At 40.6% G+C, this 14,365-nt stretch overlaps 1 protein-coding gene across 8 annotated transcripts in view; it reads right to left on the bottom strand.

Moving 5' to 3' along the window:
- SIPA1L1 (signal induced proliferation associated 1 like 1) overlaps positions 1-14,365 on the bottom strand; it is a 190,731-nt gene that overhangs the window by 149,762 nt on the left and 26,604 nt on the right. For 6 of the 8 annotated variants that reach the window (XM_077322655.1, XM_077322658.1, XM_077322656.1 and 3 more), the window contains exon 2: positions 5,235-5,283. The exons of the other annotated variants lie outside the window; for them this stretch is intronic. The gene's annotated coding sequence lies outside the window, so the exon portion shown is untranslated. The remainder of the gene's footprint in view (positions 1-5,234; positions 5,284-14,365) is intronic. 8 annotated transcript variants of the gene reach the window in all.

The raw sequence follows: 14,365 nt of genomic DNA, 5'->3' as shown, positions 1-14,365 counted from the left end.
TAAACACAGAAAGCTTTCTTGGCAAACACTAGTTAGGGTGTGAACAAAATCAGATTTACTACAGTCATTATGTTTAGGTGTTCTGATCCTTAAGGTACTATAGTTTAACCGGCCCAGCCAACTGTAATAAAGCTGAATGGCTGGAGAACTATAAGGACAGGGCATCACAAACATTTCCAGTTCTACTGATCTGCACCTTGTGTCTGAACCAATGAGCCCAAACAAGTTACAACACATTTAGAATTTAGGCTAACACAATTGTATTTAGGAAGACCTAGGGGCACACCTAATGAATCACACTGCTGATAAATTATTCTGCTGGGCACACCACAGCCTTACATATCACTACAAGAATTACATTTATTATAAATAATTTAATTTAATTTGAATAAGAGGCAGCTGAAGCAAAATACTACTTTTTGTAACAAGAAAAAAAATTCAAGGCAAGCTCCAGTGGTAATGAACATCCGACTGCAACTGCAATTATCAAGTACGGAAAAAGTTCCAGATATCAATTAATTAGGAATAAGAATTCCTCAGAATGTTATCCAGATTTACATAAATATGTCTACCAATGTAATACTGGACACAAAGTACCATCTTGCATCCAAGACTTACAAAGCAACTCCCACAAGGAACTACGGCAGCCCACCCCTCCTCCACTAGCTGCATAAAGGCACTCTCTTCTGAGCATACAGCACCAGCTTTCATAGCAGCTGAAACTCCCCTGTATCGTATCTTACTACTGCCTTCCCAGCTAGGTAAGTATCTCCTAGCAGAAGCACAACCTGTGATACAAGGAGCCTAAGAAAGTGGCATCAATGTGCAACTACCAATGAAAAGCAGGAAAACTGGCTGCCCATGAAATAGTCAGAAATAGTAGGTGGAAGAGTGGAGATAATTAAAACATGGATCCCACCAAATGCTACTCTTGAGGGATGCAGAACCTGAGGAAAAAGCATGATTAAGCCGGAGATTCTGGCAAGCAGAAATCCTCCATACGATTCAGTCCTAGAATTCTTCTGTAACTGCACTCCTAATTTTTTTTTACTATAGCATTTACTTGACCAACAAGGGAACAGCATGCTGTAATGCTAATAAATTAAATATCTGGTTTGTACGCTCATGTGAAAAGGTGTGCACAAAAAAAACTACTTATATTTCAAAAACACCACACTGTTTTAGTATCTTATCAGACTTCTACACATACTACTTTTGAAACTATTGGTGATAATCTATACACGTGCTGTGCAATTATCCTGTACATAAAGCGCATAATTTCAGAGCTTATGCAACTGAATGCTGCAGTAGCCTGAAGATAACCTGTGTTTGAAACACCAGCGCCTTTGCAGTGATATTTTGCAAGTCACAGTATCTTTGGATTTCTGTGCAACCAGTACTTGAACTAACATGTTGGGACTGGAAATAAAACAGAAGAAAGGATCAGATTAAATAAGATCAAAGTGTTAGTATTCATTCTAAAACAAGGAAATTGATTCAGCCATTCTATGTAAGGAGTTCTCATAAGACTCTTACCCATTCTGAAGGGAAATGCAGACCCATACATTTTTTCAAAGCTAAAAGACAGTGCTCAGAGAGATTAAACCTGCCAGGTATATGGTTAAGGCCAGTACACCTTGGAGAATGAAAACATCATATAAGCCTCCCCTGCCAGGACAGGGTTCCCTTCCTATTCTCCTAGTTAGGAGACCCCTCTGCTCCAAACTAATTTAACTAACATTGTACAGTTAGTTTCTATATGTTTTAATATATTTATTGTATTAATATTTATTATATGGTTCTATTATATATTGTAAGCCGTCCCAAAATGACTAGCTCAATTGGGGTGGCCTATAAATGCAAATAAATAAATGTAATTAATAGCTGAACACATAATCAGCTCAGACATGTTACATAATGTGGTAAATGGACATGGAGTAAAGATATCCCATTAAGTTGCTACTTATTCATTCTGGAAATATGCAATATGGAAATATGCAATATTACTCCAACTGGGATGTGTACTTGAAATGTTTATGCTGAAAGTTAATAATCCATTTCCATATGTTCAAACCACTGATGCTTGCTAAATTGATAAACAGATTATCTGTGGTGAATAGAATTTAGTTTCCCCTTTTTCTTGGTGTAGTGGCAGCTCAGTGTAGTGGTTAAAATAAAATTTAATAGTAAAACATAAATACCAATTATTGCCAAATACCATACATAAAAAGGATACAAAATAACATCCGATTAAGATATATAAGAGTACATAAGATATATAAGAGTAATGTATAATCAAGGTCTCAGTCAATGTATCTCAATCTTTCTCCATTAAACAGCAGCTAAAAATTTTGCGACACGCTCTGTTATTTCAGGGATCTTATTGGCTAATAAATACTGTGTCACACCTATAGTTAGAACCTTTTCGACTTGCAAAACAGCCCGATTAGGTGTGACCACTGTCTGAAGAATAGTGGGCAGATGAATAGTATATGTGTAACTGTTTCTGGTTCACCAAGATGGCAGGCTCATATCCTTTGTTCCATGGGTATGTTTCGGTATCTCCCTTTAACCACAGATAATGGGAAAACTTTCATTCTGTCCATCATGGATGCATGACAATGCATCGCTACGGGCTCGCCACGGCGCTGATAAAGCTGTTCTGAGGGCTCGCCATGGCGCTGATAAAGCTGTTCTGACTGGACAGTAATATCAGGGCTCTCTCAACCTCTCCCACCTGTGGGGAGAGGAAAGGGAAGGCGACTGTAAGCCACTTTGAGAAAAGCAGCATATAAGAACCAACTCTTCTTCTTCTAGAATACCATATTTTCCTTTTTCATAGAATCATAGTAACATAGAGTTGGAAAAGAACCTTCTGGGTCAACTAGTCCAATCCCCTGCACTATGCAGGACATTTACAACCCTATCGCTCATCCACAGTAACCTGCCCCTCCCCTTGAATCTTCACAGAATCAGCCTCTCCGTCAGATGGCTATCCAGCCTCTGTTTAAAAATTTCCAACGATGGAGAACCTACCACCTTCCGAGGAAGCCTGTTTCACTGAGAAACCGCTCATTGAATAGTGTAAATCAGTAGCTTGTCTTCAGCTGACATAAGATACTTTCCCTTATGAAGTTGTACTAGAAGAGAGCAATTTATATATACAATGGAAGAAATCAACTACAGTAATGGATTAGGAAAAGCAAGGCTTCATTATTTTTAAACATGTGGCTCCTGTCTTTCAACCAGAAATGATTTATGTATGTAAAGGAAAGTTTATAAGATATGGGGTTGCATTATTTAGACCGAGTCTTTGGCTAGTCAAAGGTTCCGTCATATTGCACAAGAGTTATTAAAGCAACAGATTAATTGTTCCAAAACTCTGTAAGATAGTAGCCATAATTAAGATCATCAGAATTAAGATTCTCATCTCATCTTCCAAATAATAAAGCTATGTTACAGGTGTAAACTAGTCAGGAATATCTGTAACTGATCACTTCCCACCATGTCCATAGTGCCATGCACACGATTGTTAACAAACATTCCATTTGCATTGCATTGCAATGTCTGACTACCAGAATTTCTCAAGGCTACACATCCCCCACCCACACTGGCAATGTGTCATGGTGCCTGACAAACAGTGAAAACAAAAGGGAAGAGGTTTTAGATATTTATTTTGAAACAACACGGAACCTGAAAAGTTGTATTAACATGCCATAATTTAATTAATTAAAAAATTACATAGTATTTTGTCACCACAGTTTAAAGCCTGAGAATATTTTTTTAAGGAAGCGCAAGTAGTTGCTTAGCTTAGCGATCCCCAACCTGTAGGCCGCAGACTACATGTGGTCCTTCGACTAATTGGAGGTGGGCCCCGAAGGACGCCTTCTTCCCCCCCCCCTCCGGCCCTTTACTTCATCCCCCCCAGCCCTTTACAATAGCGATCCCCAACCTGTGGGCCGCGGACCACATGTGGTTCTTCAACTAATTGGAGGTGGGCCCCGAAGGAGCAGAAGCATTTCTTTAAAACAAATTAGCCTTCAAACTTTTTCTGTTCCATTTCAAAACTACTGCTCAGTTTTAGCAGTATTTTTGTGACCTGCATCCCTAAGGGGCACCACAATCTCCCTCCCTTTATGTTCCCCATATAATTTTCAAACCATATGAATTTTTTCCTAACAAACACTTGTAGTTTAAATCAATTCACTAGTTCAACTCTGAATAAATAAAGTAAAACACTGGGAAATCTAATGAATTTCTGCCAATTTTTAAAACATTTCTTTTAAATAGTCATATTAGGCCTCCAGTTCAGATAAGGACCCTGGTTATAGGGTGGGATTCAGCATAACACCCTCAGTATTAACCTGGGGGGGAGGTATCTGGAGTTTTCACCTTCTAAGGCTAAAAATAAACTGGAGGTGGGTTGGTTTTAACTGCAAATCATAAATGGTGGGAGGATTAAGCTCTTTCTTATCCCCATGTTGTGGACATGCATAAGATTTACACATGGGGTTGCCAATTTTGAGTTGGGACATTCCTGGAAATTAGAGAGGAGCATGAATAGAATGAAATTTGGGGGGGAGTTCAATGAGACATAATGCCAGAGAGTTCACCTTCCAAAACAGCCATTTTCTCCAGGGAAACTGTTCTCTGCAGTCTGGAGAGCAGTTATAATTCTGAAAGATCTCCAGGCCCCACCTGTAGGTTGGCAACTCTAGATACACACAAGAGTTTTCCTTTAAAAATGTTGGGCAGATAGATCCATTCATGAATTTCCCAGTGTTCCATTTAAAGAAGCCCCAAGTGACTACTGTTATACATAATTAGGTGGATCTCTAGAAAAACTATTCTAAGAGCATGTTTGTGGTTAATTTATAGTAATAATTTAAAACTGCTATCAGTAGAGGTGAGAGACTCACATCCATACCTTTTATTTTAGCTAAAGGGGTTTTTGAACATAATTAGTTCTTACAATGTAATCTTGACTACATCCAAGACCAGGTCCTTAAACCCCATGGAGAATATGCCTTTGTTATGGAAAATATCTATCTCAATGAAATATAAGAAAATAGCCCTAAACTCATCTACAGGCAAATATTTAGAGCCCTATGATGTCCAATCCCCCCATATATAATTGCGTAAAACCCACATAGGAAACAGAAGAACTAAATCATCCTAATAATTCACTAAGACAAAGTTAGTGATCGTACTTCAAAGCATATTCTTCTACTTACTAACAAGAACTGAAGCTGCTATTCCTTTTGTCCGCTGAAAGTGTTTCATCTGCAAAATATGAAGAAGATGGGGAAGGTTATTTTGTAAACGTGAAGCGGGTGCTTTGACTTCTCTTTGCATATACAGCACCAAAATGTTTACATGATATAAACAAGGGCTTATGAACTGTTGCATATGCAGATATACTCTTCCAATGGTTTATCACTTTGTGGGAAATTTTCTATTTTAAAAGAGAATTTCAAAAAATTAACAGCAATGAATGCATTGTGGTTTTGGCTTTGTTAATGATTCTGCCATGGACTGAGCTTGAGATTTAAAACTGGATTGAAACAGACCAATTTGACCAATGTGCTGCTAGATCCTGGTTCCAGGATCCAGTCAGTTGAAACTGAAACTGACCTATAGCATGCACTGGCAGGAAGATCCATTGTTTGTGAGTGTATATAAGTCGGGGTTCTTTAGGAGCTTCTCAGTTCAGTTTTGCCTCTTGTACCACCATACTGAAATCTTAATAAACAGCTGGTTGAATTCCCAGTGCCAATACAATATGAGCCAAGCTTAGCAGTTTCAAAGTTGTAATTAATGTTGTTCATGTGATTAACCTATGTGTTTTAACATATCTGTTTTACTAATCTCTTCCACTATATATTTCTGGTAAGGCCTTGGAAGAGGAGCATATTTCATGGCTTAAGTGCCACTCAGCGCTTAACACCCACTCAGGACATCTGTCCCGCCCCTTAGTGCTTCCTCCTCCAACCGGCTTGCCTGTCTGTCCAGTGGCCAGCCAATCGTCTTCCGTCCCACACCCCTGACCACCCCCTCCTCCTGTAAGATATCTAAGGTACTTTAGCCTGAACATTTCGCATAGCAACAGTATTTGAGCAAAAATGCTCCCAGTGCACCAGTGGCCTCTTGTTTTTTATTGATTTATAAACCAGTGGGTGGGGTCTGAGAATAAAATCACAAAGATATAATAAAGAGTGACAATGAAACTAAAGTACCATTTAGCAAGTTAAACTCTTCTGAAAGAGATTACTAGACAACCACATCCAGAGCTAACAGAAATGAAAGCAACTTAAACCTAGTGTAGCAAATTAAAAAACCAAAAACACATAACACTGTCTCAAACTTAATATGGCTAGTTGCTTCAAATTTTTACAAGTACATAATATGCTGCTTAAAAGAATCCATCTAAATGTAACTGGAAGTTACGAGCTGCAAGTTATTTATTTATTATTTATTTATAGTCCACCACTCTCCATGAATACAATAAAATCCTCTATAATCACCCATTAAAACACAATTAGAACAATAGCATAATATCAGATGGCAGTCAATAAAATATTACCAATCCCCTCCCCACCTTCGTTCAGCATGAGTCTGTCGCTAGCATCAAAATACACAATGATCTAAGACTTAATTCCCCTCCCCAAGAAAACATCTGGATGCATTGTAGGATAAACGAAAGAGAAGGGAGTTGATTAAATTCCAACAATGTAATGTATGTGGGGGAAGAGGGAATACACCAGTGTTTGTAGCTGTTAACATAATCCCTTACAGTTCATAGGCTCTGACTGGATAAATGGTTAAACCTCCACTTCACAGTACACTAATCTACATTAAAAAGAAAGTAGTATATTTGAAATCATCATTCCAATGGTCATTGGGAATATTCCTTCTCTGAAAGGGCCCTGTTAGAAAGGAAAACAAAGGCAGTGAAGCTTGATAAGCCCCAATCCACATTGCATTTGTTTGGGAAGTGGCAGGAAAATAACCTAAATGTATATATGCTCTCTTAATTTACATTCATATGATTGTCAGAATTTATCTTTACATCGCTCCGCCGGGAGGCGGCCGGGGGGGGGAGCCTTCGAAGCCGGGTGTCATGGGGGAGCAGCACAGCCTTCAGCACAGGCCTCCGAGCCCCGCGCTGAAGCCGGGGACTGGGGGAGGGGCCCAGCCGGGGGGGGGGCCCGCAACCACCCACTGCCCGCTAGCACCCGCTGTATTTTTTATACAGCAGGCTTAAATTCTAGTTTATTATATTTATATTCCGCCCTCTCTGGAAGGAAGATGGTTAGAATCAAAGACAATTTTCTGGAAGCAAAACATTATTTGGAAGCAGCACACACCTGAAACAAAATTTATCTGAAATTAAGATCTGAAATAAAGACAAAGAATAGCCAAAGTTCTGCTGCTCTATGGTGAACTGCTTTACATCTTACAATTGAGTCCTATACAGTTATTCCAGTCTCAATCCACTGAAACTTAAATCCCAATTAGTATCACCATTAGTTAAAGAAGAATAAATCTGAATACACTGGCAGCTTTTAAGACATTTATTCCCACGCACAACCCCCATCTTACTGCTAACTGTAATTCAGTACACGCAGTTTACTAGCCCACAGAAATGTTTACTGGCCCATCACCTACACATATCTAACTTCTTTGTGGAACTGTGAAGATTTGAAAAACATCTTCCATTTTACTAAGACAACTTTGCCTAACTATCTGGAAAACAAATCTTATTCGTTCAATTTGAACTGGTAACTGGTTGTTTATAAGATTACCTTACATAACAGCTATGCAACTCAGGGTTGCATAGGACCTCTGTTGAACTAGGACCCAGGAGACCCAGGTTCAAATTCCTACTCTGCCAAGGAAACTCACTGGTTGCCTTTGAACCAGCCACTCCCTATTAGTCTAACTAAATAGAGGTGGGGAGAACAATGTTGTAAGCCACTTTGGGCCCCCATTGGGAAGAATGGTACGTGAGCATCTATATAATATATATTTAAGCTTATCAATACCACCTCCCATTACTTTCTAGTCTGGTAATATCCCCCCCTGGAAATAGAAATTAAACACAAAGAGGATAGTAACAAATATTAATTTCAATAAAGAAAAGTCTATACTTCATCAATTCTATGTTCTTCAATTGTGAGACGCAAGACATACATTAAAGAGTACAGGATTTATTAAAAGAGAAGAAAACACCTGATAGAGAGACAAAAATAGTGAAGAGGAATACTCAACAATATCTGAATATTTCTCTAGGTACATACATTGATACAGCTTAGAATCATAGAATCGTAGACTTGGAAGGGACATCCTCAGTCATCTAGTCCAACCCCCTGCACTATGCAGGAAACTCACAACCCTATCACTCATCCACTATAAACTGCCACCTCGTTGAACTTTCACAGAATCGGCTTCTCTGCAATATGGCTATCCAGCCTCTGTTTAAAAATCTCCAAAGATGGAGAACTCACCACCTCCCAAGGAAGCCTGTTCCACTGAGAAACCACTCTGTCAGGAACATCTTCCTGATGTTTAGGTGGAATTTCTATTGCATTAATTTCATCCCATTGGTTTTGGTCTGTCCCTCTGGGGCAATAGAGAACAACCCTGCTCTATCCTCTATATCAGTGGTCCCCAACCTTTTTATCACCGGGGATCGGTCAACGCTTGACAATTTTACTGAGGCCCGGGGGGGGGGTAGTCTTTTGCCGAAGAACGTCACCACTGCCGCCTGAGCCCCTGCTCCACTTGCTTTCCCGCCGGCGCCCCTGACTTCCCGCTGCCCGCTGAGGGGTGCTACCACCAGCAGCTGCACAGTGCCATGCCGAGGGGGAGCCCCAGCCATGGCGGCCACCAGAGAGCACCAAAGGTGAGCCAGCGGCAGAGTGGCAGGGCAGCCCCTGAAGCAGCAGCTGGGGAAGAGGACGAGGAGAAGCCGTGGCCCGGTACTGACTGATCCACGTACTGGTCCCGGTCCCCAGACCGGGGGTTAGGAACCACTGCTCTATATGGCAGTCTTTTAAATACTTGAAAATGGTTATCAGATCCCCTCTCATTCATCTCCTCTCCAGGCTAAACAGACCAAGCTCCCACAATCTTTCCTTATATGTCTTGGTCTCCAAACACCTAACCATCTTTGTTGCCCTCCTCTGGACATGCTCCAGTTTGTCTACATCCCTCTTCAACTGGGGTGTCCAAAACTGATCACAGTACTCCAAGTGAAACGGAACCAGAACAGAGTAAAGCGGTACCATCACCTCCTGTGATCTGGACACAATACTCCATTTGATACAGCCCCAAATCCCATTTGCCTTTTTAGCCTCTGAGTCACACTGCTGACTCATGTTCAATGTATACTTTACTAAGACTCCTAGATCCTTTTCACACATATTACTGCCAAAACAAGCCTCTCCCATCCTATATTATAAATGGTTTTCCTACCTAAATGCAGAACTGAATTTCATTTTATTCAGTTTAGCCCAGTTCTTGAGCCTATCAAGATCATCCTGTATTCTGATTCAGTCTTCTGTTGTGTTTGCTACGCCTCCTAATTTAGTATCATCTGCAAATTTAATAAGTACCCCCTATAATCCCTTATCCAAATCATTTATAAATATGTTGAACAACACAGGCCCTAGGACAGATCCTTGGGGTACTCCACTTGTCACTCTTCTCCAAGAGGATGCATAACCATTAGCAAGTACCCTTTGGTTACGATCTGTCAACCAGTTATCCATCCACCTGACAGAATTAGGATCCATACCACATTTTACCAACTTGTCAACAAGAATATCATGTGGAACCTTATCAAAACCTTTACTGAAATCCAGATAAACTATGTCCACAGCATTCCCCTGATCCAGCACAGTAGTCACTATCTTGAAAAAAAGAGATAAAGTTGGTCTGACATGACTTGTTCTTGCGAAACCCATGCTGAGTCTGAGAAAGTACAGTCCTCTGTTCCAGGTGCTCAAGGACTGACTGTTTGATTTGTTCCCAAATTTTGCCAGATACAGATGTCAAGCTGACAGGTCGGTAGTTACCTGGATCCTTTTTCCCTTTCTTGAAGATGGGGACGACATCTGCCCACTTCTAATCATCTGGCACCTCACCTGTTCTCCAAGAATTGTCAAAAATAATGGACAGAGGTTCAGAGATTACATCTGCAAGTTGATCACTTGATCACTGGATGCAGAGACCACTTGCATGCAGACAGACCCTTGTAGGATAATATGTAGTATTCCTACCTCACTACAGCTCATGCACACTCAGCATGCCAGGTTGATAGGTGAACAGGACAACTGTTAAGTCATTCCATGTCCTCATTGAGCCTTGCCCCCCCCCAAACAACATCACTGAGTGGAGGACTGGATAAAGATAAGGAAGATATAAGCGTAGCATTTTGTATAGGGATTGGAAAACTGAATGCCCATACAAATAAAACAGGAGTCCCATGGCATCTTAGATAATTCATGAGTCAACACTCACTTCATCATATAAATGAAAGAAAAAGTGAGCTTTGACTCACAGAAACTTATGCTAGAATAAATTGCCACTGAACTCTTTATTTTGTTGTTCCAGGCTAACATGGCTACCCTTCTGGAATTACTATTGCCCATAAATGCAAAACTGGTGGTAGGGGGAAAACAGGGATCCATGGTGAACTTGATACAAAGACAAAATGATGCTGAAACACTAACACACTCACTTTCTGTCATTTGAATATCATACAAATGGATGCACTCCAAGACAGGCAGTTCTGAGTTTATTTTGGAGTAAGGCTTTTTAGAATGTTAATTCATTTGGGTAGTTTTCCACTAAAGAATTAACTTTTGTAACTATCTGTTTTTTTAATGAGGTTCAAGGCAAGGAGAGAGAATCCTTAAATCAGTTTCTAATCCTGGGAAGGCTTGGACAGGACCTGTACCATTTCCTAACAATATGATAAACCAGAGAAATTGGCAGAAATGAATGGAAGAATTTGAGAGAGGGAGAGAATGGAGTACCTTAAAGGTAAAGATGGGACACATGAATAAAGAGTATGAAAACAGTTTGCAAATTGTGCAATTCTTTTTGCATTAATTCTTCCCCCCCACACACAAACACACAAAGTAAATTACCTTTTTTCACCTTTAGAATACAATATCCAAAAAGGCAACCAACAAAAACAAAGAGATTAAGCATGCAAACTCATTATTTCTTTAAAGTTAGTGAGTAATCATCTTGTAATGAACTTTCCTAATGATATACCATTTACAAACCAGACTGCTAGGAGCCAACCATCCTACACGACAAAGTAAACTATGCACTGAAGCTGTGAAAATTTCTGATTGAATGCGGCCAGGTAGCTAACAGTTCCACTAAGATGAAAGTCCAATACCAGACCTGATGATTTTCTGACATTGATCCAAAGAATGAGAACCTGAATTTTCAAACTGAAAGACAACCCCTCCCACTGTTCAGCAGTATATGCAAGGAGGGTTCTAGGAACAACCTGTGCTTATTTGCTGTCAGAAAACACAAGTAGCTGTTGCAAATCATCCTCTTCCTCCTTTCAGTCCTCTGGGAAAAACTTGGTCCCTGTAAGCTGTGCAGCATGATGAAAGAAAAGCAAAGGAAAAGACAAGACACAGCCAATAGCAGCTGGAGAAGGAAATGCTCCATTCCTGCACTCTGTGTCCAGTGCCATTGGACAGGAACCTTCCTAGGGCCAAATTACACATTTTGTCAGAGATTCTTTATTGTGTCTCTCAACATGTTTTTTGTCCCCAGGCAGCAATGATAGGGAACTGGGAATTTGAATTTTTGGGTTAACTCTTCCTTGCACACTGTTTTTCTGACTAAAAACACTCAGCCACAATTAGCCCCTGCACAGAAATTAAGACAGGTGACCCACCACTACCTCTCTTCTTTCCCTACCAGGTAAGGAGAGGCAGTTCAATGCTTTCCTGTGGTGCTCTCAACCCAAGAAAAGGAGTACGCATACCTAGATTATACCAAATGTTGTTGTTGTTAGGTGCGAAGTCGTGTCCAACCCATCGCGACCCCATGGACAATGATCCTCCAGGCCTTCCTGTCCTCTACCATTCCCCGGAGTCCATTTAAGTTTGCACCTACTGCTTCAGTGACTCCATCCAGCCACCTCATTCTCTGTCGTCCCCTTCTTCTTTTGCCCTCAATCGCTCCCAGCATTAGGCTCTTCTCCAGGGAGTCCTTTCTTCTCATGATGTGGCCAAAGTATTTAAGTTTCATCTTCAGGATCTGGCCTTCTAAGGAGCAGTCAGGGTTGATCTCCTCTAGGACTGACTGGTTTGTTTGTCTTGCAGTCCTAGGGACTCGCAGAAGTCTTCTCCAGCACCAGAGTTCAAAAGCCTCAATTCTTTGACGCTCGGCCTTCCTCATGGTCCAACTTTCACAGCCATACATTGCAACTGGGAAGACCATAGCCTTGACTAGACGCACTTTTGTTGCCAGGGTGATGTCTCTGCTTTTTAGGATGCTGTCTAGATTTGCCATAGCTTTCCTCCCCAGGAGCAAGCGTCTTTTAATTTCTTTGCTGCATTCCCCATTTGCAGTGATCTTGAAGCCCAGGAAAATAAAATCTGTCACTACCTCCTTTTTTTCCTCATTTGCCAAGAATTGAGAGGGCCAGATGCCATGACCTTCTTGATGTTGAGTTTCAAGCCAACTTTTGCACTCTCCTCCTTCACCCGCATCAAAAGGCTCTTTAGTTCCTCTTTGCTTTTTCTGTCTCTATATTTTACCATAAAATTCCCATGTGCAAAATAAGTGCCTAAGAGCACTAGGCAGATTAGGAAGTCCCTGCCTTAAACTATAAAATTCACTTGGTTTTTCTAAGAATTCACTCAACCTTAGTCCCATCATCTGCAAAACAAGGTAATGCTACTGGTTTAGCACTTTATAAGGATTACTTCAATCAATAATATATATGAAGCATTATGAACACTTGGAACACACCATATATTATATACATTCTAATTATTATTATTATAAGTTGAGAAATGGTGAGTAATTTGCTCAAGGACATCTAAGTTACATGATCCGGCAGGTATATAAATCTTGATGGGTCCCATAAATTCAACTCTAGCACCATATCAACTGATCCTTCAAGGCATTTTAGATCTACTAGTGTGGCAAAAGTGCCTTTGTACTGGAGTCAGATTTGTTTGCATTTATAACCCTTACCTTAAGATCAACAAACTTTGCCTGTTAATTTTATAATGGTCCCCAGAGGGCAATCCAACAAGTTATTTGTCTGTGCTCTGAAATTCTTTTATTGAACTTAAATCATTCCAAAATAGAAGAGATGAATTCTAGAGCTGTCAAATTGTTGTCTGTGGGAAAAGAAACATAACTATTCAAGTGGAGGCCCACAAGCAACTTGTGAAGAGGGTGCATCCCTGCCCCCTCTTTGCTTCCTTCCCCAATACTCCTTCTCTAACAGTCTTCTCCTTCTTTCTCCCTTTCCTCTTGTCAGCCTACCCCCACCTCTTTTAACTCTTCATTCATTCTACATCTCCCCTTTTCTGTCAACCTACCACTACCACTGAGCCCAGCACAGGTCCCAAAGTGCTGCTGTTGGGTTCAGTGAACCTTCCAGCCTCCTGCTTTGCCAATGCCGGTCCCACTGTGGCTCCTGACCTGCCTGGTCCATGAAATATCTGGGAAGACATTTAAACACCCAACTGTTTTTTTAAGGTTAGTTTTCTATGCAAACCTGGAAAATGTTCCAACTTTGATGAAAGATCTGTTTATTCTCCATGTGGTCCCTATCCACAGACTTTGCTATCCACAGATGGGCGCCACATGCAACTAATAGTATATAGATTTATGATGGGATTCTATAGGGACACGAAAGTAGTCAGGATATGTTTTTGGATCCAGAATACACCTTTGTAAGAGAGTTCATTTTAAAAGAAAAAAAGTAACTTCTTGTTTGCCTTTATCAAGGTGGGCAAGAGGGAGGGGTTGCAGCTCAGTGGATGAACCTTTTCTTTGCATACAGATGGGTCCTAGGTTCATTCTCTAGCATCTCTAACTAGTTAAAATGATCAGATAGTAGGTGATATGAAAGAACTCTACCTGAAACACTGGAAAGCCACAGCTGGTAGGAAATACTGATGTGATAGAAAATTAAGCTGCAAGAGCTGAATCAACAGCAAAAGCCAGTGAGGAACTAACAATCCTAACTTGGGTGACAGAACCAGGGCTACAAGCTGCTCTTTTATGATTGGCCAGCCACAGCTGGGTGGGAGTTAATATACAGGTCGTGGGTTGGAGGAAAGAGTTCAGTCTGAGACTGGTCTGA

Source organism: Paroedura picta, chromosome 2 (genome assembly GCF_049243985.1).
Source record: "Paroedura picta isolate Pp20150507F chromosome 2, Ppicta_v3.0, whole genome shotgun sequence".
In the NCBI taxonomy this organism is placed as follows: Eukaryota; Metazoa; Chordata; class Lepidosauria; order Squamata; family Gekkonidae; genus Paroedura; species Paroedura picta.
The sequence above is the reverse complement of the archived record's forward strand: the minus strand, read 5'-3'. Positions and strand labels throughout refer to the sequence as shown.